Consider the following 27,848-nt stretch of genomic DNA (forward strand, 5'->3'; position numbering starts at 1 on the left):
GTGCAAAACAAAATATCAACCATAAAGATATCAATTCTATTACCTGAATAAAACTCTCCTTGAAGATTCCATGAGCTCTGGGATTTTTTCATCTGACTCTTTTGTGTTGAGCTTCCTCGAAAGCCCCATAAAAGCTTTATCAATGTGCTCCCTCAATCAATGATGAAACCATGCTTCAAAACCCTTTGGCAGTTCATCAATAATTTTCCCTTTGATCCTTAAGCATTGCTTCAAGATACTTTTCCAATACCATTCTTTACGCAGATACATTCTAAATTTCATGGCACTAATATAATGCTCAGAAGTAACATCATTACATGGCAATGCATCAAAGAGTGCACTATTTCCTCTTTCCTATAAAGAAGACAATAAGCAACCCATAAATGCATTGATTCATTTGATGATTTCATGCGCATTTTTGGGCCAAGGATTATTACCTCTCCGGATATTTTAGAAGTTGCCAAATAGTGGACCTTGTCTCTTGTAAGGCCCACTTGGTCCTTTTCTCTTACCCACTTGAAGGTAAGTAACAAAGAGAAGAAGCCTTGGCCATTGGTGGGGTTGGCAATGGCCATGCATTTGCACCAAACGAAATCCAATCCTTGTCAACTTACAGTTTTGTAGAAATTCAAACATGAATGGTAAGAAGAGAAAGTGTTTACCTTATAAGCACTTTCTTTGAATATTTTTCAACTCTTCCTTGAGAAACCATTTCCTTTTCTGGCATTGAAATAGATGGATCATTGATCTCTTGCATTTCTTTGTTAAGAGACATGTCAAACTCTTCCTTTTGAAGAGCAAGTAGAAAAAAAAGTAAGATTTTACAAATTTATACCTAGCATTAGAAATTACATAAAAAGTATACTTTGCGGTTAAAAAGTATACCTTCCATATGAGCATTGCCAATAAAAGAGCAGGAGTATTGTACCAACTTCCTTTAAATGTCTTCTTCTCGCAAGCAAGCTCTACCTCTATCCATTGAATACAATCTTGGAAAAAGTCTTTCATTAGAGAATCCTTGCTTGCCACAACTAGTTTTTTAAACAAGAAGATCTCCTGACAAATTTTGTGCTCATAGTGGTTCTACTAATCCTAACCCCCAAAGTGACAAACACCATAAGGATTTGGCAAAGGAAAGAGAAAGAACATGACATACATAAATAGTAATATCTTTAAAAACAATGACATATAATAGTAAGTAATATCTTTAAAAAAAAGAAATGAGCCTACTCATTTTGAGAGCGCAGAGCTAGCATAATCTCTCCCTTGGCACTTCTATCAACATTGACAAATTGACACTTGACAGAATAATGTCTCCACCTGATCATTGAAAATTCTACAACAACAAAAGGGAAAATAAGATAGCACAGTGTGAGACAATACAGCCTTATATTAAACGGGAAAAAATCACTTAAACACATTTTTATCAAGCGCACCCAAGTTTTTAAGCGGTAGTTGCCATCCCAAACAATAATTTTTTTTTCTCCTTAAGTATTCCCACTCAAGCAGAAGGTAATTATCAAAATTATCACTAATTTCTTGCCAAATAGGCCCCCATTCTTCTTTGTCTAACTCGGAAACATAATCTTGATCATGGCCAAGCTTCTTAAATGACACAAGAAATGGAGCTCAAGCACACTTTATCTGAGACATCTCAAACCTTTTCACTAAGCCCTCAGTGCCCGGACCCACCACTCTAATGCCTTCTCCCGCTCAAAGAGGAATGCAAGGAGGTTCCCTACCTCTCTTTACATTAAAACCCTCTAAAATCTCCTCCAGTATGCAACCATGAACATCCTTTCCATACATTGTAGGATGATCGATAGGTTTAGCAACAATTGTCGTTTCTTCAGATACGCTTTGGGCCACCTCTCCACCTTGTGTAGCATGAATATATATGAGCTCCTCTTCTTCATGCACATCACCCAATATATCCTCCTTTTGATGGACATTGGAGAAGCAATGGAAGATTGTACATGGGACGTATGTCCTGTATTGCCAGACCTTAATGTGTATCCTACTCCTTATAAGAAAAAAACAATAAACCACAACTTGCTTAGTATATTGGTTGACAAATAAAAAACAAGACCAACAAACAGCTTAGTATAGTTGAACTTACTTTGAGAGATACTTGCCTTGCCACACCTCCTTTTGATGGACATTGGAGAAGCAATGGAAGATTGTACATGGGACGTATGTCCTGTATTGCCAGACCTTAATGTGTATCCTACTCCTATAAGAAAAAAACAATAATACCACAACTAGCTTAGTATATTGAGTTGACAAATAAAAAACAAGGACCACAAACAGCTTAGTATAGTTGAACTTACTTTGAAAAAACAACCTGGTGTAAGGAAAGTACAAGAAGATGCTAGAGGGCAAAGGAGTGACCAAGGACCGCGCAGATCTAATAGAGTCAGAAATCCAGTTCAGAATTGACTTATGATGGGTATCTAGCGCATCACCAAGCCTACATGGCTAAGGTGATACAGGATGTGGAGCCCACATCTTTTGAGGATGCAGTTGGAATGTTCATTGATGATGCAAGAATAAAGGATGGCTGCATTTGAATCAAATGACACATTGGAGTTGGTGCCATGTGCCAAAAGCTATTGGCTGTAAATGGGTGTATAAAAACCAAGCATAAAACCAAGCATAAGGCTGATGGTAACATTGAGCGTCACAAGGCAAGGCTGGTCGCAAAGGGTTATGCAGAGACGTATGGCATAGACTATGAGGAGACCTTTGCTCCAGTGGCAAAGATGACGACTGTGAGAGCTGTCATAGCAGTGGCTGCATCTAGAGGATGGATTATGCATCAAATGGATGTAAAGAATGCCTTCTTGAATGGTGAGTTGCAAGAGGAAGTGTATATGGATCAGCCACCTGGTTATGTCGATCCAGGTTACCCAGATTATGTATGCAGACTTCTCAAAGCTTTGTATGGTTTGAAGCAAGGCTCTAGAGCAGGGTATGACAGGATTGCCAAGTATCTTGTTAGTATTGGTTTTAGGAGAGCTCATGTTGATCATTCACTCTATGTACGTGAGAGTGATGTGGGGATTGTGGTCATTACCATATATGTAGATGACCTTATTATTGTTGGTGACAATGCTATGGAGATTGACCATGTGAAGGGTCTTCTCAAACAGGAGTTTGAAATGAAAGATTTGGGCGAGTTGCGCTACTTTCTTGGCATTGAGGTGAAGACAATATGCTGGACAATTGTCAAATGTATGGACTGGCTGATTGTAAGCCGATTTCCATTCCCTTGGATGTGAATGCAAAGCTGAGTGCAAAGAAGTGATGTTGTTGAGATGTCAATATGTACAGGAAGATGGTGGGTAGTCTAATCTACTTGACTATCACAAGGCCAGACTTGAGCTACACAGTAGGCTTGGAGAGTCAGTTCATGCAGCTTCCGAGGAAGCCACATTTGGATGGAGTACGATGCACACTTAGTATGTGCAAGGGACTCTTGACTACGCATTGTTCTATGCAGCAGATGCACCATTAGCATTGTATGGGTATACAGATGCAGATTGGGCACGTAGCATTATTGATAGGAGATCTACGAGTGGCTTCATGTTCTCTTTTGGGAGTGCTGTTGTTACTTGGAGCAGCAAAAAGCAGCCTACGGTTGCTTTATCGAGCACAGAGGCTGAGTTGCAGCATTACTTGGCCCACATTACTTGGGACATGCAGGTGGACCAGCAATTGTCATTCATTGTGACAACCTCAGCAGCATGCAGTTGGCTAGGAACCCAGTGTTCCATGCTAGGACCAAACACATAGAGGTCCATTACCACTACGTTCGAGAGCGAGTGTTGGCAAGCGACATCGACTTGGTCTACGTCAACACAGAGGAGCAGATAGCGGATATCTTTACCAAGGCCCTCGGAGCTGAGAAGCTTCGACGTTTCCGGACTATGCTTGGACTCTGCGACATGCAGAGCTCGAGGGGGAGTGTTGAGATGTTGAGCTCTACACCTTGAGCTGGCATCCACTACGGGTCTTGGCCGCTTACTGCATTTACTCACTGGCGCGTTAGGTGACCGACACGGAGGATCTCTGCCAGTGATTCTACAGCTGGACTACACTTATAGTGCCAGCCTAGTACGCTTCTAGCGAGTTCACACTTAGTGACAGCATGTACATATGTGCTACTTTTCAGCTTTAGCACTTAGTCATTTTGTACTCTCTTTTCTGTGAAGAAGAAGAAGAAGCTTTCCATCTCTGTGTGCTTTGTGCTTGCCTTGTGTAGCTCTCTTGCATCCTCATTCTTTACAAACCCCCTACCCAAATCTCATCAAACCAAAGCCAGAGCCTAAAATTGTTGCATTCATCAAGCCCATGCATTCATTATTTCAAAAAATTCTCTTGATCTAAGTCTAAGAAAAAAACATGATTTTTTCTTTGTTTTGCATGAAACGAGGATTTAACATTTGAGAACTTTTCATTTCAAGTTTTTTTGACAATTTGATCAAATTTTTGAGTTTTTTAAAACAAACATGTGTCATAGCATAAAGTATCTATTGAATGTAATTTTCAATTATCATTTTTACCTGTGGAACCTTAAGCATCTATTTTGTTCTTTTTGGGGGACTTCTTGGGCTTCGTGGATTTCACAAATTCCAATCGTTTCTTTATAGAGGAGATTGTACTAGTGTCTACTCTTTTTGAAGAGGTGGCTTTCTTGGAAGCCGAGCCAATCTCCTCAATAACCTCTTCATTTCTTTCAAGAACGTGCTCTAAAGTAAACAAGAATATGTTTCTCTAACAAACTTAGTCTAAATAATATGAGCACTTTAACAATTTTGTGCTTTTTTTAAATGCAAAAAAATGACCTTTACATAAGTTTCCTTCGTCGCGTGGGTAGGTGCTTCAAGCGTAATATAGCCACCAAAAGCAATACTCAAGTTCCCAAGCAAGCAACCCATGATCTCTCATCCATAGAGGATATATACACTCCTTAGAAGAGAGGTCCCTCCAACTTTCAACAAAATCTGGCAGCTTTTCCAACAAAGTTTGATCATAAAATTGAATTAGCCATCTATATAAAATGCATTTAACTTTCTTTGAGCTCCTTTACCTAGTGAATTATTTATTATACAAACTCTAAGTGCAAAACAAAATATCAACCATAAAGATATCAATTCTATTACCTGAATAAAACTCTCCTTGAAGATTCCATGAGCTCTGGGATTTTTTCATCTGACTCTTTTGTGTTGAGCTTCCTCGAAAGCCCCATAAAAGCTTTATCAATGTGCTCCCTCAATCAATGATGAAACCATGCTTCAAAACCCTTTGGCAGTTCATCAATAATTCTCCCTTTGATCCTTAAGCATTGCTTCAAGATACTTCCCCAATACCATTCTTTACGCAGATACATTCTAAATTTCATGGCACTAATATAATGCTCAGAAGTAACATCATTACATGGCAATGCATCAAAGAGTGCACTATTTCCTCTTTCCTATAAAGAAGACAATAAGCAACCCATAAATGCATTGATTCATTTGATGATTTCATGCGCATTTTTGGGCCAAGGATTATTACCTCTCCGGATATTTTATAAGTTGCCAAATAGTGGACCTTGTCTCTTGTAAGGCCCACTTGGTCCTTTTCTCTTACCCACTTGAAGGTAAGTAACAAAGAGAAGAATCCTTGGCCATTGGTGGGGTTGGCAATGGCCATGCATTTGCACCAAACGAAATCCAATCCTTGTCAACTTACAGTTTTGTAGAAATTCAAACATGAATGGTAAGAAGATAAAGTGTTTACCTTATAAGCACTTTCTTTGAATATTTTTCAACTCTTCCTTGAGAAACCATTTCCTTTTCTGGCATTGAAATAGATGGATCATTGATCTCTTGCATTTCTTTGTTAAGAGACATGTCAAACTCTTCCTTTTGAAGAGCAAGTAGAAAAAAAAGTAAGATTTTACAAATTTATACCTAGCATTAGAAATTACACAAAAAGTATACTTTGCGGTTAAAAAGTATACCTTCCATATGAGCATTGCCAATAAAAGAGCAGGAGTATTGTACCAACTTCCTTTAAATGTCTTCTTCTCACAAGCAAGCTCTACCTCTATCCATTGAATACAATCTTGGAAAAAGTCTTTCATTAGAGAATCCTTGCTTGCCACAACTAGTTTTTTAAACAAGAAGATCTCCTGACAAAATTTGTGCTCATAGTGGTTCTACTAATCCTAACCCACAAAGTGACAAACACATAAGGATTTGGCAAGGAAAAGAGAAAGAAAATGACATGTACATAGTAATAGTAATATCTTTAAAGAAAATGACATGTACATAGTAATAGTAATATCTTTAAAAAAAAGAAATGAGCCTACTCATTTTGAGAGCGCAGAGCTAGCATAATCTCTCCCTTGGCACTTCTATCAACATTGACAAATTGACACTTGATAGAATAATGTCTCCACTTGATCATTGAAAATTCTACAACAACAAAAGGGAAAATAAGATAGCCCAGTGTGAGACAATACAGCCTTATATTAAACGGGAAAAAATCACTTAAACACATTTTTATCAAGCGCACCCAAGTTTTTAAGCGGTGATTGCCATCCCAAACAATAATTTTTTTTTCTCCTTAAGTATTCCCACTCAAGCAGAAGGTAATTATCAAAATTATCACTAATTTCTTGCCAAATAGGCCCCCATTCTTCTTTGTCTAACTCGGAAACATAATCTTGATCATGGCCAAGCTTCTTAAATGACACAAGAAATGGAGCTCCAAGCACACTTTATCTGAGACATCTCAAACCTTTTCACTAAGCCCTCAGTGCTCGGACCCACCACTCTAATGCCTTCTCCCGCTCAAAGAGGAATGCAAGGAGGTTCCCTACCTCTCTTTACATTAAAACCCTCTAAAATCTCCTCCAGTATGCAACCATGAACATCCTTTCCATACATTGTAGGATGATCGATAGGTTTAGCAACAATTGTCGTTTCTTCAGATACGCTTTGGGCCACCTCTCCACCTTGTGTAGCATGAATATATATGAGCTCCTCTTCTTCATGCACATCACCCAATATATCCTCCTTTTGATGGACATTGGAGGAGCAATGGAAGATTGTACATGGGACGTATGTCCTGTATTGCCAGACCTTAATGTGTATCCTACTCCTATAAGAAAAAAACAATAAGACCACAACTAGCTTAGTATATTGAGTGACAAATAAAAAACAAGACCACAAATAGCTTAGTATAGTTGAACTTACTTTGAGAGATACTTGCCTTGCCACACTTAGATGGTGTACGAACCATAATCTCTATCATCTGTAATCAATAAACAACAAAAGTATTCTTAGCAACAAAATTCGAATAGAAACACCAAAATTTTTGTAACATAACGGCGTAAAATGCAAAAAAAAAATCCCATTCCATACTTGCTTCCGTGCAGCACCACAATGCTCATGGAAAGGGAAAAATACAAGACCACTTCGACATATGTATATCTATAGCTTTGCACTTCTATGTGTTTGTGTATGTCAATGTGTGTGTGTATTACAACAAGTGTATTTGTGTTTATGTGTGTGTATGCAAATGCATGATTGTAATTGTGTTTGTGTGTGAGTATGCATGATTATATTTGAGTCATGTATTTTGTGTTTATGTGTGTGTATACAAGTATATTTGTGTGTGTACTACAACAAGTGTATTAGTGTCTGTGTGTGTATGCAAATGCATGATTGTATTTGGGTCATGTGTTACTGTGTGACTGTGTGTGTATGTGTGTGTGTGTGTGTGTGTGTGTGTGTGTGTGTGTGTGTGTGTGTGTGTGTGTGTGTGAGAGAGAGAGAGAGAGAGAGAATGCATGATTGTATGTGTGTCATGTGTTGATGTGTTTGTGTGTATGTGCATGAAAGTGTGTGTGTATGCAAGCTTCCAATGGAGCTCCTCCATGCCTTGGAAGGCATGGGGGAGCTTGAAATGGAGCTACTCCATGCCTTGAAAGGCATGGTGAGAAGGCATTGTTAAAATCATGAAGGAGCTCCATTGGGGCTCCATTGGAGCTCCTATGGTGGGCATACACGCGCACACACTCACACACACACACACACACACACACACACACACATGAGTACCTTCTCTTCTTCTCCTTCTTATTCATTGCTTCACTTCACTTCACTTTCATTTCACTTAACATGTATTATATTTATAGACATATACATTAACTAATTAAACATGTATTACATTTATAAAATATATACAATAAACACTTACAAAAAATATATATAAACACTTATAAAAAAAGATATATTAAACACTTACAAAAAAAGATATATATTAAATACATAGAATATATATAATAAACACTTATAAGATATAAACTAAAACTGATTATGCACTTTGAGATTTTACTCATAAATAATTATATACAAGCTAGAATAAATATATATTTTCTAATCCTTAAATAAATAATTCTAGAATAAATATATAGTAAACACATAAACACTTAAAATATATTTAGCAAAATAATTGCAATTCATATTTTGCACATAAAAATTGTAGTTTATATATTCTCTTAAAAAATGCTACATTGTATATGTAACTTAAACATATACACTTGTGTTCACACACACACACACACACACACACACACACACACACACACACACACACACACACACACACACATATATATATATATATATATATATATATATATACACACACACACACACACACACATATATATATATATATGTGTGTGTGTGTGTGTGTGTGTGTGTGTGTGTGTGTGTGTGTGTGTGTGTGTGTGTGTGTGTGTGTGTGTATTGGAGGCACTTTTAAAGGTTTGGACCTAGTACACTGCATTAATTGTAGTCATTGAACCACCCTCTAGAAATCAAAAGTCCCGCCAAATTCAAATTTGATGCAGCACCTGTCCACTTGCAGGCATACAATTATAGTTTGTATATATTTAGAAATTATAATTTACCAATCGGAATGCACATACATGCACAACCGTCATGTATTAAATGACATACTAGCCAGTTTGAATGCACAACTTCTTCAATAACAGTTTTCATTATTCTTTGAGTCATGTGAGTTAATGCACAATATCTTATACACAAAATCCATGGGTCTTTTTGTTTACCTACCAATCTGTTTAAGCAATGATTAAAAGTAAACTCCACCTTTCACCACCTTCACCACCATGACCAACTTCATTAACCTTCACCACGTTGACTTAACCTCTTGCTCTAAGTTGATCTTATATTCACAAACCTTGTCTTGAAGCCCCTGACTTCAACAGCCCACCACAGCTTTTTTGTGTCTCCATCATTCTACCCTAAAATCTTATGTTTAAAATAATATGTCCAACATGAAAGCGATAATAACTTGGAAGGTTGGTGATCAGATAGTCAACCACGACATTCAGTTGAGGGGAAACTCCTTGCTGCTTAGTGCTTACTATTTTGTTATGATTGCCTCCATCTTGCCATTTTCAATCACTATCTGCTCTTACTATCTGATATTATGGCCTAACAAAAGTCTTATTGCAACCACACTGGGATGTTGAAGGTCATCAACATTTCTTAATAGATGGGTCTTTGTTGAGCTTGTTTGAGTTGGTTCATTCAGACACATTTATATGTATTTGACAGTGAGAAAGCAAATGATAAAGAAAATCTGAAGTGGTTTTAAGCATAGTGCATCTTGAAAGTAGTGGTGAAGAGATAGGACAACTCAAAACTCAGTCAATCATCACTTGGATTCAACAAAATTCAAGGGGAAAAAAGTTAAAGTATCTATTAGCATTATGTGGAGCTCCTTTGCAAGTTATTGTACATGCAACGCATGATAAAACAAAACAAATTTCAGGGATGGAACAACGTCTTGATGGTCATTTGTGGACTCTCCCATCTGTTACAACCATGGTGGTAGCATGCACAGTTTGTCTACGCCATTGTTTGGGGTGCATGCAATGCAATTATTCAACATGTCCTCATTATATTAATGAAGAAAAATTTAATGGTAGATATTTCATGGCTATTTGGACAGACAGGTCAAGATGGACTATCTTGCAATGGAAGAGAAGAAAATAATAACTTGTCATTATTGTCAAAAGGTTGTTACTTGTGTTGTTGCTTGTCTTGCAAAATCTATTATGTTTTGCCTCAAGACAATACAATGTCTCGACTAGTAATACATGTTGGTAGACATGGGCATAATGTTAAGGCAAGAACCTCCAGGGCTGTTATTTCTAGAGTACAAAAATTGGTAGGTGCAATACTAAAAATTGAAAAGGGTGGTCCAAGAAAAATTCAAATATTGGTGGCGCAACAACTTTTGGTGAACTCCTTGATTGGTAAGGAAGCTAAAGTTACATGTGATGGACAGTTCAATGATTTTTTTGAAAATGATGCCACTTGTTTAAACCAAAGGGTATGAGAAACTAAGTTTTGTTCCTTGAATTTGTTAATTTTTTAGTTGTTATTGATTTAACTTTCTTGCACTGCATCGTGTAGGTTTTCTGCAAATGTTTCCAAGGAGAGGAAGAGTCAAGGTGTTGTGGTTGGAGATGGATATGATAATATTTTATTACTTTAAAAAAAGTGCATGTTTCCTTTTTTCCATGGGAGTAGATTTCATGGATAGGGCAAAGAGGATGACAAGTGCTTCCTATTTAAAATGTGCACAAAGGGACCAGGTTCTGGGATTGATCTAGTAAATCGAATGAAACGAATGGGAATGGGTAACTTAAGAAATATTGGGTGCATTTTGATTTTACCCATAGAATAGATAGTTGGGCAACAATATCATTGCTCAGTTTATGATCCAAGGTAACCATCAAGTATTTAAGATATCTCATATTTCTTTTGCTTCATTAAATATGAGATAATATGAGTGAAAATATTTATGTTGAATATCTTGTAGCATACGATCACTACAGATGATTGCTATATGTGAAACTCAAGAGGACGATGCAAAGACTCAAGTTATTTTTGGGAGAATCTTAATTCAACAATGGAAAAGTATGGACATGGTGCAATTGATTTTGCAGGTTTTATGTCTGATGAGACTAGTGCAAACTAAAATGTTATTTGAATAGTCTTCAATGGCAGACCGGATAATATTATGGAGGGACGTGAACAATCATGTCTATTTCATTGGGAGCAGAGTCTGCACAAATATGCTAAACAGTGGATACCTCAAAATATAACAAATCACCACACTGACATGTGTGAGGAATGGAGAGCTTGTAAGACCATTGATCTTGCATCTCAAAATGTGCATTCCATTCAAAATTATTGGAGACGACATCTAATTATAGAGAGCATCACTGGAGTGAGTAGATGGTTTAAATGGTGGGAGAATCAAATTTCTCAATGGGGAGGAATTGGTACAGATGTAAGTACCTTTATGAAAAATTATAATGCTAGCAAAATGTTTAAATTTTGCATACATGAAATTTACATTTTTTTATGCATGTTTTAATGAGTTTCATAGTTTGATTTAAGTCCATGGGAACAGGCACAAATTCCCAATATGAATTTATCAGAAAGTGTGAATGCTAGTTGGTTAGCGGATGAAGGTGGAAAGAGAAAAATTTCCATGTATGATGCCCATGTAACAGATGTTATAAATTCATATACTCAATGTGAAAAGCATTTGCGATATAATGGAGACCTTACTTTCTCGAGTTGAATCTCAACACACTCGAACTCCTACCAACATGGCCCATCTGCTACATGAGGCTGTTGTTGGAGGGACTCCAATATATATGCATCCAATTTTGTATGGAGACAAAGAAATAATACAATGCAAAAAGAAGGGTAGAACAGGAACAAGTAGCTCTTATCGCCCGAAATATGTCATGGAATCTAGGTAGCAAAACCATTGCGGTCGGCCCAAAAAAAATCAGGTTTGATAACCAAGGACAAGGAATTTCTAACATTCCACTACAAATTAGTGATAATGATGATGATATTGGATCTCAAAAAAAAAGAACCACACCTTTGTCCTATCAAAGAGACAGTGTGTTGGAGAGTGATGTGCTACGCAATCAGTGGGCCCTGAGAAGAATGGCCATTCAAAGTCAAAGAAAGTGTTTTGGAATGGTGGGCAGTCTCTTGTATACTCGCTCTATTGGTCTCGTTGCTCCATGTATATGGTCCAAAAGGATGTTCAAGGGTAAAACAATTGAGCAGTGGTTATGGTTTTGTAATCATGACATTTTTCATACTCAGCCAATCAAAAAACAAGTCAAATATTTGCCTCCTGATCCGAATATTTGGCTAGTAGCAAGAGGGAAACATATCTCCACACACAAACTTGCAGCACTACAATAGACTGGATTCAGGATAGAGAAGGAAATGGTAAATGCTCAACCTCCAGTTGGTGATTGCCCAGAAGGTGGTAGCAGCTCACAGAAAATGAAAAGTGGAGGCATGGAATTTCTAAAGAGGCCATGAAGAAATTTTAAGCAGGTAAAAGTATGACGGCTTTAGTTTTGGAGAAAGTGAAAAAGTCTCAAGAGAATGTAGTTTTTCGAGTGTTCATTGAAAACATTTATGAGATTCATATAAGAGGGAGTCCAGCATGTACGTGTCCGGATTTCAAAAGAGAGAGAAGACAAACAAATCCTTTCTGGCATGCAAACATATGTACTATGTGTACATGAAAGTGCTCAGACTTGAATCTAAGGAGCACATGATTATTCATTAGCCAACCCTCTCACCAATGGATATCGCCTTTATTCTCGGACAACCAACTTAGGAGGATTTCTCCTTCTATTTAATTATTGTTGGTTTGGTATGCATTTTTCACTAAACTAGATAATTGCTCTATGATACTCAAGTTTTTTTAGCATTTATTTTAATTTATTCCACTTGCAATCATCTATCTCAAAAAAACATTGTTTATGCAGCACAGGATTTCAAATTTCAAACAAAACACAGAAGCAACTTGCAAGGTGTTTAAACACTTGGGAACAAATTACTTACCTTTTAGAGTGACCATTATGTTTATGGAATTTATGTCTTTTTGTAGTCTAATTTTGGTCCTATCTTGTGGTAGATTAGTGAATGTACTTACATCCACAAACTTACGTTGATTCAAAAAGCTCAAGCTTGGGAAAAATGGTATTATCTCTATTTGGCATGATTTTTGACTCTTCTTTATGTATATGTTGTGGACTTATTTGACTCTGATGGCCTACGCTACGAACGTATTTGACTCTGATGGCATGAGCTGTGGCCTTATTTTCTTTAAAAGGTCTATATGATTTTTGGCTCTAATGTGTGTGCTGCAAAAAAATTGCTTTACAATGTCAGTCTAAGAATATATATATATATATATATATATATACATACATACCTTTATATATTTATTTATTTATTTAGATGTGTGTGTTTGTGCACATAAGCAGTTCTTCAACTCAACCAAGTGTTTTTAAGTACTGGTTTATGTGCATGTCCCACCCCTAATTCTTTCAAAATAAATATTGAAACATAAAGCAAGAGATTTAAATTAATACATCCACAAAAATATATAAGCTTGTTTAGTGCATCGTATAATTAAAATAAGTTGTTTACAACATTAGGCGTACCTTTATTGAAAATTGCTAGTACATAATTATTTAAATATATTAGTTAAGAATAAATCTCGCCTCAATCTTGCATTAGGCAAAATTTGGACTCACAAAGGGGCCCTTTAAGGAGTTTGACTTTACCTCTCTCTACCAAAATGGGTGCATGGATAAATTTTTGCAAATAAACTCCAAAGTTGGCGGAGGTTTGACAGTTAGAATATCCTCTTCAAGCTCTATCTACTGATATATAGCACGCCATGAGATTCCTCATATTTTAGAAGATTCTTTTTTTGATTCACTTAGATTCCGACAGAGTTGTCACATCATAGGTGAATCAAAAAAAGAATCTTCTAAAATATGAGGAATCTCATGGCGTGCTATATATCAATAGATAGAGCTTGAAGAGAACATTCTTACTGTGAGACCTCCACCAACTTTGGAGTTTATTTGCAAAAATTTATCAATGCGCCTGTTTTGGTAGAGAGAGGTAAAGTCAAACTCCTTAAAGGGCCCCTTTGTGAGTCCAAAAAATATCCACCATATTGATAGTACGTTTCAGGCGAGCAGATGGTCAATCTCAAAGAAAGAAATCTCTCTTGACCGACACAATAGAGTCACTTGTGTTGTATATGTTGCCTGACTCTATACCGTTTATATAGGCTAAAGCAATATGGTCTCAAAAAGCATCTGTCTGCTAGTGCCATGAGGGGTCCCAATTATCAACAAGCATCTGCTAGTGTCATGAGTAGTCCCAAATCTCACAAAGCATCTACTAGTGCCAGAAATGACCACCACTAACTACTTTAGTAGAGCGTGCAAGAATATATGCTTGATATATGCGCTATGAATATTATGCCCCTATCATTGCACAAATGACCTTTTGACTACTGTGCAAATGATTTTCGCTCTCGGCTGACGCTTCCACTTTGGCATTCTCTCTCTCTCTCTCTCTCTCTCTCTCTCTCTCTCTCTCTCTCTCTCTCTCTCTCTCTCTCTCTCTCTCTCTCTCTGTTTCTCCCGTTGTCGGTACTCTCACACCCCTATCCTATCTCTATTCCACAAATATGGTTTTCTCTCTCTGTCTAATCTCTCTTCTCTCTCCTTCCCTCGGCACTTATCTCACCTACCTCAATTCCGCCATAGAGAGCTCCATGCTTATATAAACTCAAAAAAGCATCACCTTTGGCCAAAAAACACAAATTGATTAACTCGCAAATAAAATTAACCCGCATGAAACATACGTTTTTCAAGTGTTGAGATTTTGCATGGTCTATACAAGTGTTTGAAAAATATTATCCACTAAAAAGCTCATTGGATGCCTGGAAATGGGAAAACATTACTTTTGGCTCTAACAAATCTCTCAAATTCGACAATTGTTCACATGAGCTATGAAGTGTGATGCCAAGGGAAACAAGAAGAAATGGAGGTGCAAAAAGAGGCTGGAACAAATCCCAGAGTTCACCATCCTCAAGGTTTCTCTAAAGAAGCATCCACATAAATTGAAAAAGGAATATTGGAGCTTGAAGGAGCCACGCTTTACAAAGCAGTCTATAGAGATGTTGAAAACAACATGGTTATGTTGCCCATGATACCTCAAGAGGCCTATAATCTGGCAAGGAAGCTGGAGGGAAGCTACCCATAGAAGAAGCACTAAAAAAGATAAACCTTCTGAACCACTTCTAGCTACCTCCATGCGGGATTGACATTCAGAGAGCTCAAGAGCTCTACACGAATATTACAAAAGAGGGTACAACAAAGATTTCAACACTAGACAATGACAAGCTTCAAGTGAAGATCACTTCAGAGTTGATTGGTGAAGCATTACAGCTATCAGATAGAGGTGCTACAATGAAAGGGAAAAAATAAATGGAAATAAGAGTATTCACAAAAAAGGGTGCAACGGTGACATTTGCTAATAAGACAAGCCAGGAAGTAGAATTTACCACATGCATATTCATGCAGTTCTTCCACGTCGATGATAAAAGACTAGGTTTCTACACCACACCACACGGTAGCTACATATTAAACATGGGCCTACCAACAAAGCACACCAGTGACAATCGACCAGGCCCAATATATCCTCGATCTACTCACAAAGAAGAAAAAGCACACCAATCTAACTTACTTATCATCTCTGGTGGTACTAACAAGGATACCTTATCAGGCTATCGGTGCTGCCCAAGATTTGCATGAGGCTCCCTCTCAAAACGATTGGATCCAACTCCAAGAAGAGGAAAGTGATGAAGAAATCAAAATTAGGCTCCATTCAGACTATTGCCCACACCAGATCAAAGAGAAAACTACAAGAGTCAGAGTCCACAAAACAAGAGCTGACAGATAGAAAAATTAAAAGACCAATGACCATGCCCAAACCTGGCAAAGAAGAGAAAGCAAAAAAGCAAGACAAAGAGGAAAGATTGGTCGAGGAGTTCAAAAAGAAAAGAGTGGACAAGGGAGATTCTGCTGAGAAATGGATTCCACACAAGATTTTCAAAAAAAAACCAATGGCCACGCCCATTATTGTCAAGCAATTGAAAGAAATGTGGGCTCGGATGGAGCGGGCCAAACTAGTAGAAGAAGTCAAAGCAACTGAAGAAGCTGAATTTTTTGAGGAGAGACTAAAAGTTCTCACTCCCAGTTTGGTGGAAAGTCCTATGGGAAATTTGAATGTAAGATTACACAGGGAGAAGAATCCCAACCAACATCCCAAGTTCAAGAGACTCAAGAAGAACCAAGGGACCATGCTAGTTTCCCTATCCGAGAAATCCGCTTATAATGCCAAAATATATTAGGTGACTTGTCCCCCACATCTGCTCCACAATGGAGCATGATACACCCCTACTACCCAGCCTCGCAAAGAGTGGATGTAGATATGTATAATGTTGCTATGCAAGAGCACACTCATGATATGAATACCATCCTAGAACTACAGGTGAGCTAATTGAAGCCTATGTTGAGCTGCTTACACTCAATATTATAGAGGCTCAGATAGAAAGACAAGAAGCACAATAGTCAAGGAGTCAAGTGTTGCCCCAGCAATAGAAATTGACCGATGCGGTGATGCAAGGAGTATTCACAAATGTCATCGGTAATACACTAGAGAATCAACTAACTATAACAAAAATCTAATTGGTAAGTGAAAAGGAGGAACTAAATGGCCCAATGATGCATAGTTAAAAAAATCAAGGCTAATCCTCAACTAACACGACTAGCAGCAGATACCAGTGCTACACCTTCTGATGAGAGCGCGAAATTTTAGAGCTAGAGAGGGCACTCAGAATTCCAGAACAACTGCAAACAAGATGCCATAGCTTCGGTGCTAGCTCGAGAAGAGACTCTCCAAGCAGAGAATGTTGTGAAAGAAAAACGAAGAATTAAAAGCTTTGGTAGCTGCATTACAAGCCAAGCTCGACTGCAGGCACCGGAGTTTACCCACAAGGACAATCACGATGATGATGACCAAGGCAAGCAATGAGATACACATAGAGAGCTTGATGCTTATCAAGGACAACAACAGACCCAACAAACAAAGTCGTCTTCTGAAGTGACTCAAACTGCATTTGATAAAGGTCAAGACAAAGGGAAACAGCAAGCTACCCAATAAATTCATGAAACAAGTACAGCTCAAGAGACAAGAGAAGAGGGTAGCAACGAGCCTAAAACTTGAGCCAAAAGAGAATACCTCTTATCAAAATAAGCCATAGCTAAAATGAAAGAAAAGATGGCAGGGAGCATTGGAATGAAAGATCAAAATCCTTCATTTAGTCAATCTACAGCTCCTCAAACCAAAAACAGTCAATAAGGATTTGTATACTCTCTCACTCCCTCTTCCTATAATAAGGTATGAATGTCTTTGCAGGAAAGTCTCCCTTAAACAAGATATGGTAGAAGCTCAACCAATTGAGCGACAACCCAAGTGGAGAATGCCCTAGCTTGAGAAGCACTCGGAATGGAGGATTCGCATGATGAGGGCACCCACTTCCCTTGAGAAGGATGTCACTTTTTGCCCATTCCACAAGTACGGGCATGGATTCAGCATGAAACACTGCAGAATTGACATCACAACTGGCTAAACTACCCAATGTTGCAAGGGCCCAAAGATAAAGAAAGATTAGCTGAAAATACATGCTCAATATCCTCACATCAGCAGTCAAGCAGTACGAAGGACTTCCTAATTTATCTTGTCAAATGATAAGGAGAATATGTAGAATGATGGTTGCATGCATCATGATGTATCACCTCAGTAAGCATCCAGATGAACAAATTACACATGGGTTCTTTCCACGTTGTCGAGAAATTTGCGGTCTTGCCAGGAAAGCACCGCGCTTATGGCTGTGAGAGTTTGAGAGAGAACTCAACAAAAACTATATGAAGGAGTTAAACCATAGATGCCATGAAGACTAGGGTTTGGAAAGAAGTGCAATCAAAGGAGATTCACTCTTTCTCTCTTGCACTCACACACACACAAAGAAAGAACGCAAAAGAGAATGTCAAAACAATATGAAGATGAAAACATCAAGGCTATGGTCATATCGTATCATGGGTAATATGAAAGGGTTAATGGATGAGTTAATGGCATTCAATCTTGGCTGACCAAATAGGCTACGAATTGTTCTTTGGAATTGTAGTTTTGTGCTTACCATAATATAGATATTTTGTCTAGTGATTGGGATTAATTGTGTGTACAAATCCTCTTGGTTCATAGCAAGATAACTACGCTTACATCAAAAGAAAAATTATAGTCTATGAGAGGTAGTATGATGGGATCCGGTGATAGAAGTATTTCATTGAGCCTTTCAGGGCCGAAGAGAAACACTATACGTTGTTGAAAGTGTATTTTACTGCTAATCCATACGTTAATTCTAATAGATCATACAGAGTGAAAGCGATAGAAATGATCATCATGTGGGTTATTCATCTAGGATAGTATGTGAGAAATGTAGATATGAGAGAAGTGAAGAGATGAGAAGTTTCCCTCCCAAGCCCTATTCTTGCCCGTAGGCAATAAGGATACTGCGGGGAGAGATGTACCTGTAGCAAAGAGAACCTAGAGAGGATGAATTACTAAGAATGAGAGAGATATGTTTGGTTAAGGAGATGAGATTAGATACATATATATGTATATGTTGGATTAGAGATGAAAATGAAAACAACAAGAAATCAAGAAAACATCAATGTAGAACACATCTTACTTGAAACCCTTCGGCACCATTATTGATGGGAGAGAGAAGAAGAGTGGATAATTCCACTTTGATTGATACACCAAGTGCAAGACCTTCTTTGATTAGAGTTGATCTTCCAAGGTTAGCTTGTTGCAAGAATGGCTAGTCTCCCTCTAGGAAAAAGTGTAAGCTTGGGCATATGTTAATGGCTAAGTACAATTAGGCGTTACTACTCACTCCCTCATGAATTCCTCTCATCAATGGCTTAAATGCTTGAGTTCCTTCCAAGGAAGAAGAGGTCCCCTTTTATAGGTGAAGGGAACCCCCAAGGGTTTACACAAGAAGAGAGGAGCCAGTGTGAACAGGAATTGGAAAAGTTGGAAATGAGCTGTCCCTGCATGATGTGGGCAGACTGGGGTCTAGTATTTTGATCATATCTCCTCAACCGTGGCTCCAAATAAAAAAGTAAAAATATAGACAGAAACTTCAGCTCATTAGCTACGATTTTCATTTTAAAATCATTCTCCAATTCGGATTGGAACCTTGTGTAAAAAATTCATCAAAATAGGGTCCATTTCTGGCAGCAAAAGTCTTCCCGTGGTCCCCTTAGCCTAGACTTTCATTTAATTCCAAAGGACACCTCATGCCATATGAAAGCATGACATTGCTCCTTGAAAAATTTTTGTAATCATGCTTGCAATAATGCATTAAAATAAGTGTATCTTTGAAATCATGCCACCTAGTGTCCCACTAGGATTTGATTCTCTCCTAGTAGATATTTAAAAAGAAATATAAGAAAAGTATAAAAAATACATAGAATATATATATATTAGAGTTTACCCTAGATATAGGATCTAGCTAGGGTGTGAGATGATAATGAAATAGTAGAAATAAAGAATCAATGCTTTTTGCCCCAAGTTAAAGAGGCGGAGCTATTGATGTTTTTCCCATAGTATTTTTTGATGGTAAAGTAAGGATATGTTACCCTTGAGAAAAATAATAGGATGAGATAGAAGGCTTATTATTATACTTAAATATGCATATGTACACTATAGGAAATATAATTATGTATCTAAAAAAAATACAAGATAGATCTTGTAGCATGCGTTCCCACTATGTACGTGTCACAGCATGACAACGTCTCATGTTCTTGCCATCCTACTTCATGAACATTTTTGAAGAAGCTTTTTATATAGGATTTTCCCATTGAACACCACTCTCTTTGGGCTCTAAGTAATGACTCGTGAAAGATTTGTGAGCTATCATGCAATGGAACTTCACCAACTCGATACTATTAGACCCGTTGCCCCTGAAGACAGAGAGCTAGCAAGAGCATATCAAGAAGGATTATAAGAGCAGGCAAAGTGCTACTCACAAAGACAACCTTTCATTCACCAACAACCTCACTTTTTGACTCATGAGGAAGGGTGGAGTATTGGAGATTCCAACAAAAATGAATACCAAGTGTGTACCAAGTGCACTTTCATCATCTCTATAATCTCGATTGATTGTAATATTTTTTCCAAACCCCATATCCGCTATCATGATGTACTTCTGAAGACTGAGATGTATCATTTCTACTATTATTGTAGCAACATCTAGCATTTGTACCATAAACCCAGGAGCCGATGTATAAAAAACAACTTTGTAAAGTTTTTGACATAAGCATTATTATGAAACGAGTGAGGAGATAAGGTTCTTATGTACGTCGTGTGCCATCTTCTCTCTATTGTGAATTCATTTCTTTGTACTATATTGTACATTTGTCGAGTGAAAATTACAAGGGCACCATTTTGTTCTTCTCATTGAGCTCTCCGTGTGGATACCTACATTGAAAGTGCTTTGCAAGAATTGAGCAACGAATTTTTGCAACATTCCAAGTGACATATCTCACTATTCAAGTGTCATATTGTGATTCCATCAATTGTACAAGGTTCTCGGCACGTAAAAGAACTTAGTAGGCGAGTCTAAAATTTGAAATGACAACTTGTACAAGGTTCTCGTCACGTAGGAGAACTTAGTAGGCGAGTCTAAAATTTGAAATGACAACTTGCATCTAGCCGACTTGATAATTTCATGTTCCCTCCCATGTTGGATTGCAAATCTGATTATCTAGTTCTATCCCATACAGTCTTGGGGAGTTGTCTATTGAGTTTGGAGTCAATTGAAGTTGATTTGCTTGTAGATTTGCATGTGGTTGTGTAAGAAGATTAGAGGATTGCATTGACAAGAGATTGACAACCTCTTGGCGTGTCTCCATGCCCTAGTCAAGTCACTTTCTTCCCAACATTGACATTTTAGTCTTGGTTCCATCTCTTTCTGAGATGTGATAGGTGTTGACTGTTATGATCCTGAGACGGTAGTCCATGAGATGGAAAATACTCAAAGTGGATACACCTAATCATGTACCCACCCCTCAATATCCTCCCAAAAATTAGAAGACAAGATTCTCCTCTCTATTTGTCATCATCACGTGTTACAATAATCTTCCTCTCAATGTAGATATGATGCAGTTGGAGAAGGCTTGGAGCTAGTTCCAAATAGCACAAACATGATGACTTTTATCTACGTTTATATGGATGCTCTTTGCTTTCATTGTTGTTAAAATGAATATGAGTGTGGCTCTTTGTATTTCGTGCAAACCCACTCTAATGACAAGATATCTTCGATATACTTGTATTTTAAATCCCTTCTTCTGATAGAATCAATGAAATAAACCAAAGGAGAACTTGACCTTAAGAGGACACTTACACGGTCCAAAAATGATCGCTTTGCGGGACACAATTGAAGAAAAAACAATAGCTCACGATGGTAAAAACTTCCTCTCGCATCAACACCTGCAGAGGAAAGTTTCTCTTGTTTGCGATCATATCGAGAGAAAAATTCACAAAGTTTCATGGCTCTCTATATGTTGTGTAGAGAATATTTGCTACTCTTTGTAAAAGTTTTTTTCTCTCTTTGGTTTAGCAACATTGTGGAATTCAGATAAGAGGTCCCTTTTTTTAATATACAGGTTTGAAGTTCAAACCCCACTAAAGGTCCACATTCAATTTTTAAGTTGGTCTTTGTTGACCTCTTTTTAAACAACCAGTGTGTTGTTTGAACTCCACGTTTTTCACCAAAACAAATATGGCATTTCAAAAGTGTTTAAAACGCATGTCCAAGCCAAAAATTGTAAAAACTTATTGTCAACTTACCAAAAACCTAAGCCATTGCGCTGAGCCCTCTCGATGGAGCCTTGCTCCTCTGCGCACTCTGTTTGTCCACAGCCACATCATCTCCACACCGGGTTGGGGGGGGGGGGGGGGCTTTTGGTGGAATGTCTAGGGGTTGCAAATGGGTGCGCGTTGTGTTACCATATACATGTGGTAGTGATGTGTGGTGAACATAGTTAGGACCGTTGGGCCATTTTTTCCCTCACTAGGAGGTTTTTTCCACCGTGCATTGTATATATGACCATCACTCTAGGACTAATTTATCTTTCCATTGCACACTAAGTAATACACTCTCTTCTGTGTGCCTTGAGCGTCCTTCGTCTTCTCCAAGATGTGTGTGGTTTCTTGCAACCCTAATTCCAACAATTGGTATCAGAGCAAATTGCATCCTCTCGGGCGTAGTCGCAAACAGCTCCAGCACACGCCTGCTCACTTCTCTAATTTTTGAGAGTTTTGGTGAGCGTTCAGAGGTCAAAAAATATTTTGGGTAAGCTCAAAGAGCTTTGTCTGCTCTGATTTCTAATTCGGGCTCATTTCGGCCTCCGTTTTCACTACATGTAGTAATGCGCAGGCTATTTTTTCATTTTGTGTAGAAATTCTTTCAGTGTCGTTTTTTGCATAACATATCCTTACAGCCTTCTACGGTTTGTGATATATAGCACATGTTGCTCCCGCTTGGTTTCTCCTCTTTTCGGGCAGTTTTTACATCCGATGCAACATTTACCATGGCTGACAACAACACAAATATGTTCAAGATGTTTGTTGCAGAGGACAGATTGGATGGGGACAATTACCATATGTGGGCTTATATGATGCAACATGTTGTTGTGTCAAAGCGTGTTTGGAACATTGTGTAGTGCATTGATGTACGGCCTGGTTTTGAAGATATAGGCGATGTTGAGGACGTAGGTCTTGCTGCAAGGATTGTTGCTGTTAGAGTTGTTTTACCTATGGCTAAGCAAGCTCGTTGGGATGTAAAATATGCACAGGCTCATGTGTTGATTATGTTGTCTATGAAGCACACTATTACTCCCCACATTTGTTCAACAAAATCTACAAAATAGGCTTGGAAAATTTTGGCTGGTCTTTATGTAAGTCGCAATGAGGCAAAAATTACATTGTTGCAGAAAGAGCTGGAGTCGAAGATTATGCATGAGGAAGATGACATGGACACTTTCCTTTCTAGTGTCAAGGATATCAACGAGCAATTTAACCTTCCAGGTGAAGTCATTTTTGATAGTTTCCTTGTGCAAACTGTTCTTGATGCCTTGCCAGATTCTTATCAAACTTTCGCTAGTACTTGGAGACTTATGACCCCAGGAAATCCTGAAGTTGTCAAATTTGATGCATTGTGCACATTGTTGTTGCAAGAGTCACTTTCCAAAAAAACAGAACTAGACAGCGTGCATTGAACATGCCTTTATTGTTGCTCAAAGAAAAGGTGGTAACAACAATGTAGCCACTTCTCATGGTTCTTCTACAAGTGGTACATGACCTGTTCCTAATGCTTCTACTGGCATCAATTTATCTAGGAATGGTGATAAGCATAAAAACAAGATGCGTTGCCATTATTGTAAAGCTAATGATCACTTGATCAAGCAATGTCCTAAGTTGAAGGCCAAAGAGGATAAGAAGAAAGAGGGTGGTTCCATTGCAAATGCTGGTTCCACTACAAATGTAGCTATTGTTTATTCTTATGTGAAGGAGACTGTGATGCTGATGTTGATGCAGAATGGGTTTTTAGTGCAGAGTGTACCTATAATCTTGTTGTCCATGATGCATACATGTCAGTTGCTACAAATTCACATATGTGGTATTTTGACAGTGGTGCTAACACCATATTAGTGATTTTGGGGATTTCCCAATTCCCACTTTCAAATCAAGCTTAAGATTTGACCACATGGCCAAATCTTAGCCAAAGTTTTGAGAGCATGTCTCTAAAGACCATTTCAAGTACTACCTTGTGGATGTCTTTGATCTTAAAAATTAATTTGAGATTTGTCCATATGGTCAAATCTTCAAGCCTTTGGTGATCCCTAAATTGGCTCTAAAGTCTCAAACTCTCTAATATGGTGTTCGCTACAAAGCCCATTACCTCACATCGTGATTTTTTCACCTCTCTTGAGTTTGTCCCTCATGGGAATTCAGTTACTTGTGCCAACAATGCCTCTTATCCGGTTCACGGAGTTGGAAAGATTGTGCTTACTACTGCAAATGGCAGTTCTTTTACACTTGTTGATGTACCTGGGATCAAGAAGGATCTTTTGTCTGCATCTGCACTTGCTAGGTTTGGACTTGTAGTCAAATTTGTGGATGACATGTGTATAGTACATGATCTCAGTTTCAAAGATGAAATTGTTGCATCTGGCATTTTATGTTGTGGGATGTATAAGCTCACTTTATATGACAAGTGTGGGTAAAATTCTATAAATGCAATTGTGGACTCAAAGGCTATTTCAGATGCAAAACTTTGGCATGCACGTTTTGGACATCTGAATTTTGCCATTTTGTTGCGTTTGCAAAAATTTGATATGGTTCCTTCTTTGCCGCCTCTAAAAGCACTATCAAACGTGTTTGTGAAGGTTGTATTTTGGATAAGATGCAGCGTTCTAAGTTTCCAAAGGATGGTTCAGTTAGGGCCACATGCAGGTTGTATCTTGTGCATAGTGATGTTTGTGGGCCCATGCAAACTCCGTCTTGGGCAATTACTTGTACTTCATGACTTTCATTGATGATTACTCTAGGCATGCATGGGTATATTTTCTTAAAGCTAAGTCCGAAGTGTTTTTGTGCTTCAAGAAATTTCTGGCTATGAGTGAAAACGTCTCGAAATGTACTATGGACACCCTCTGTTTCGATTGAGGGGGGGAGTATATGTCTCATGAATTTAATGCATTTCTGTCTAGTCATGGGATAAAACACCAATGTACATTGCCTTATACGCCTAAATTGGATGACTACCATTCAATCTGAATATGATACACTTATAGAAAATGACACATGGATTTTATGTGATTTGCCTCCTGGAAAAATGGCCATTGGTACAAAGTGGGTTTACAAGTTGAAACGCAAGCCTGATGGTGAGATTGATTGCTATAAGGCGCGACTTGTTGCAAAAGGCTATGCACAGCAGAAAGGCATAGATAATGAAGAGACTTATGCTCCCATTTGTCGTATGACTACTGTGCATTTTCTATGTGCATTGGCAGCTCATTTTGGTTGAAACGTACATCAATCAAACATTGTTACTGCTTTCTTGAATGGTGACATATTTGAGGAAATTTATGTAACACAGACCTGCAGTTTTGTCAGGAAAGGACAAGAGGAGAAGGTGTGCAAATGTAAGAAATCTTTGTATGGGTTGAAGCAATGTCCTCATGCTTGGTATGAGAAGGCTTGTGCTCATTTGGTCAAACGAGGCTTTCGTAACAGTCCAACAGAAAGCACATTGTATGTAAAGCATGAGGATGATGTACTTCTCATTGTGGTTCTCGATGTAGATGATTTGTTGATCACTAGACCAAATAAGAGACATATTGCTGAATTTAAGGCTGATTTGAATGGTACTTTCAAGATGAAAGTTTTGGGGTTGTTGCATCATTACTTGGGTGCACAATATAAGCAATGTGACGGTGATATTGCCTTGTGTCAGAAAAGTTACATAGAGACATTTCTATGTAAGTTCGGATTGCAAACCTATTTCCACTCCCATGGAAACAGGTTTGAAGTTAAGCCGCATGATCGTGGTGATCCTACCAATGTCACTCTTTACCAAACTGTTGTTGAGTGCCTCATTTATGTATGCAACACGAGACCGGATATTCAGTTTGCAGTCTCACAGGTCAACAGATTTATGCATAGCCCGAGTCTAAGTATTAGCAGGCTATCAAGAGGATTTTTTGCTATTTGAGTGCAACTTTACATTTTGTCTTGTTTTATCCCAAGGGGGGATCATTGTGACCAGATATACATGTTTTTTCAGACTCAGATTGGGCTGGTTGTTTTGACACACAAGCGTGCACAAGTGGTTTTTGTTTCATGCTTGGTAGCTCATGCATATCATGGTTAAGCAAGAAGCAACCTACTGTGGCCACTTCCATTTGTAAGCTTGAGTACAGGGCAGTCTTCATAGCTACGGTTGAGTGTGTATGGCTCAGATGCCTTATGGTTGATTTGGTTATTAACAAGGACATTGCCAACACTATCTACACTGTTGTCAGAGCACATTGGAAGTTGCGAAGAACCCAGTTTTTCATGCTCGCACAAAGAACATTGAGGTGCATTACCACTATGCTAGGGAGAGGCTCTTAGCAAGAGATCATCTTAGCTTATGTGCCAACACATGACAATATTTCATATCTTTTCACAAAGGCATTGTCTCGTGAGAAGTTCTGAAGCTTTCCACAAAGCTTTGGTTTTACTCCCCTTTGTGAACTGATTATGTCCTCACAGAGCATGGAACTTCCCTCTACTCTAAGTGCCAGCTCTCATTCACCGCATCAATCCCAGGGGGGATTTCTTACCATATACGTGAACAAAGTTAGGACCGCCTGGGCATTTTTTCCCTCACTAGGAGGTTTTTTCCCTTGTGCATTGTATATGCGCCCATCACTCTAGGGCTAACTTATCTTTCCATTGCACACTAAGTAATAGACTCTCTGTTGTGTGCCTTGAGCTTCCTTCGTCTTCTCCAAGCTGTGTGTGTTTTCCTGCAACCCTAATTCCAACATGTTGGGCGCTTGGCACACTACGGGTGCAGGGACTACTGGGAGGGTGCCGATTATGTGTCCGCGGCAAGGGAGCTCGGAGGATGGGGCTTCCGACTGCCTCGCCCCTCTTTAGTGGTGAGCAGGGCTCAGCACGGCAAATTTTTGCAGCTCGAGCTTGGCGGTTGCCCCCCTCTCTTGCAGAGGAAACATGCGTGCTCGGCTTTTCTACGTTCTGGTTTTGTGCGTCTCGGATGTGTCTCTTCGCGTCAGATGTGGATGGTGGTTCTGGTTGCAGTCGATTCAACAAGGCCCGGACGATGCTGATTTGGTGGATATGTAGCGTATGGTTCATGGAGGCTCATTCCATGTGGGCCTGGGGTACTGCATGTTGATGGATGCGGCTCTGGTGGTGCTGTCTTGTCAGCCTTGGATGTTTTTTAGCTCGTCGCCTCTTGGGTCTTCCAACATGGAGGGTGTCTTGTGATAGAGGCTCGTCCCATGGTGGCATCAAGAGTCTTTCTCCGATGGGGTGGGCTCCCCTACTAGCCTGTGTATATGGGGATGGTGGTTCCGCTTGTCCTCTTGATGGTTCTCTTTGTTGGCTTCTGTGCTATTATATCGAGGTGATGGAGGTATCGAGTTCATCCTTATGCAGCTTATGGTTGGTTGGTCTGTATGTACATGTTGTTTTTTTGGCTTTATATTGGGGTCGGGTCCCTGTAAGACCTGGTAGTTTGTTGGTGTGTGCCCCTTGTATTACTTTTGAATCCATGGCTTGGTGTGAGCATGGTACAATTTTACTATGTTTTTTTTTGTGATTAATTCAATCTACTCACTTTGTTGAGTGAGTTTTGAAAAAAAAAACTTATTGCCAACTCCTCAAGCAACGTTCTTGCAAAACAAAAATTGACTATATCCAACGGTTTTTGAACCAGACTTAGTACGTTTTTACTAGAATAAGGCGGGCATTATATTAGAAAAGACAAAAGGTTACATCAACATGCTCAAGGAGGAGCATGCAGATAGAAAGCTGAGGGATAACTATAAGCCAACATTAAAGGGGTTAGTTCTTGAGAGCATCTAGCTCATATTTAATTTTTACAAGTATGTTTTTGGCATAGTTCCAATTTTCCAGCTGAAGGTCCCAATCCATCTGTATGTCCTCCTCAGTGAAGTCTCTATTATAGAACAT

The 27,848-nt window shown here is 38.6% G+C and overlaps 2 pseudogenes; both read right to left on the reverse strand.

Moving 5' to 3' along the window:
• Positions 1–278: 278 nt before the first annotated feature.
• Positions 279–1,809, reverse strand: LOC147426602 (uncharacterized; annotated as a pseudogene).
• Positions 1,810–5,400: 3,591 nt separating this feature from the next.
• On the reverse strand, positions 5,401–27,848 carry LOC147426603 (uncharacterized; annotated as a pseudogene).

Source organism: Adiantum capillus-veneris, chromosome 24 (assembly GCF_014529385.1).
Source record: "Adiantum capillus-veneris isolate H3 chromosome 24, ASM1452938v2, whole genome shotgun sequence".
NCBI lineage: Eukaryota > Viridiplantae > Streptophyta > Polypodiopsida > Polypodiales > Pteridaceae > Adiantum > Adiantum capillus-veneris.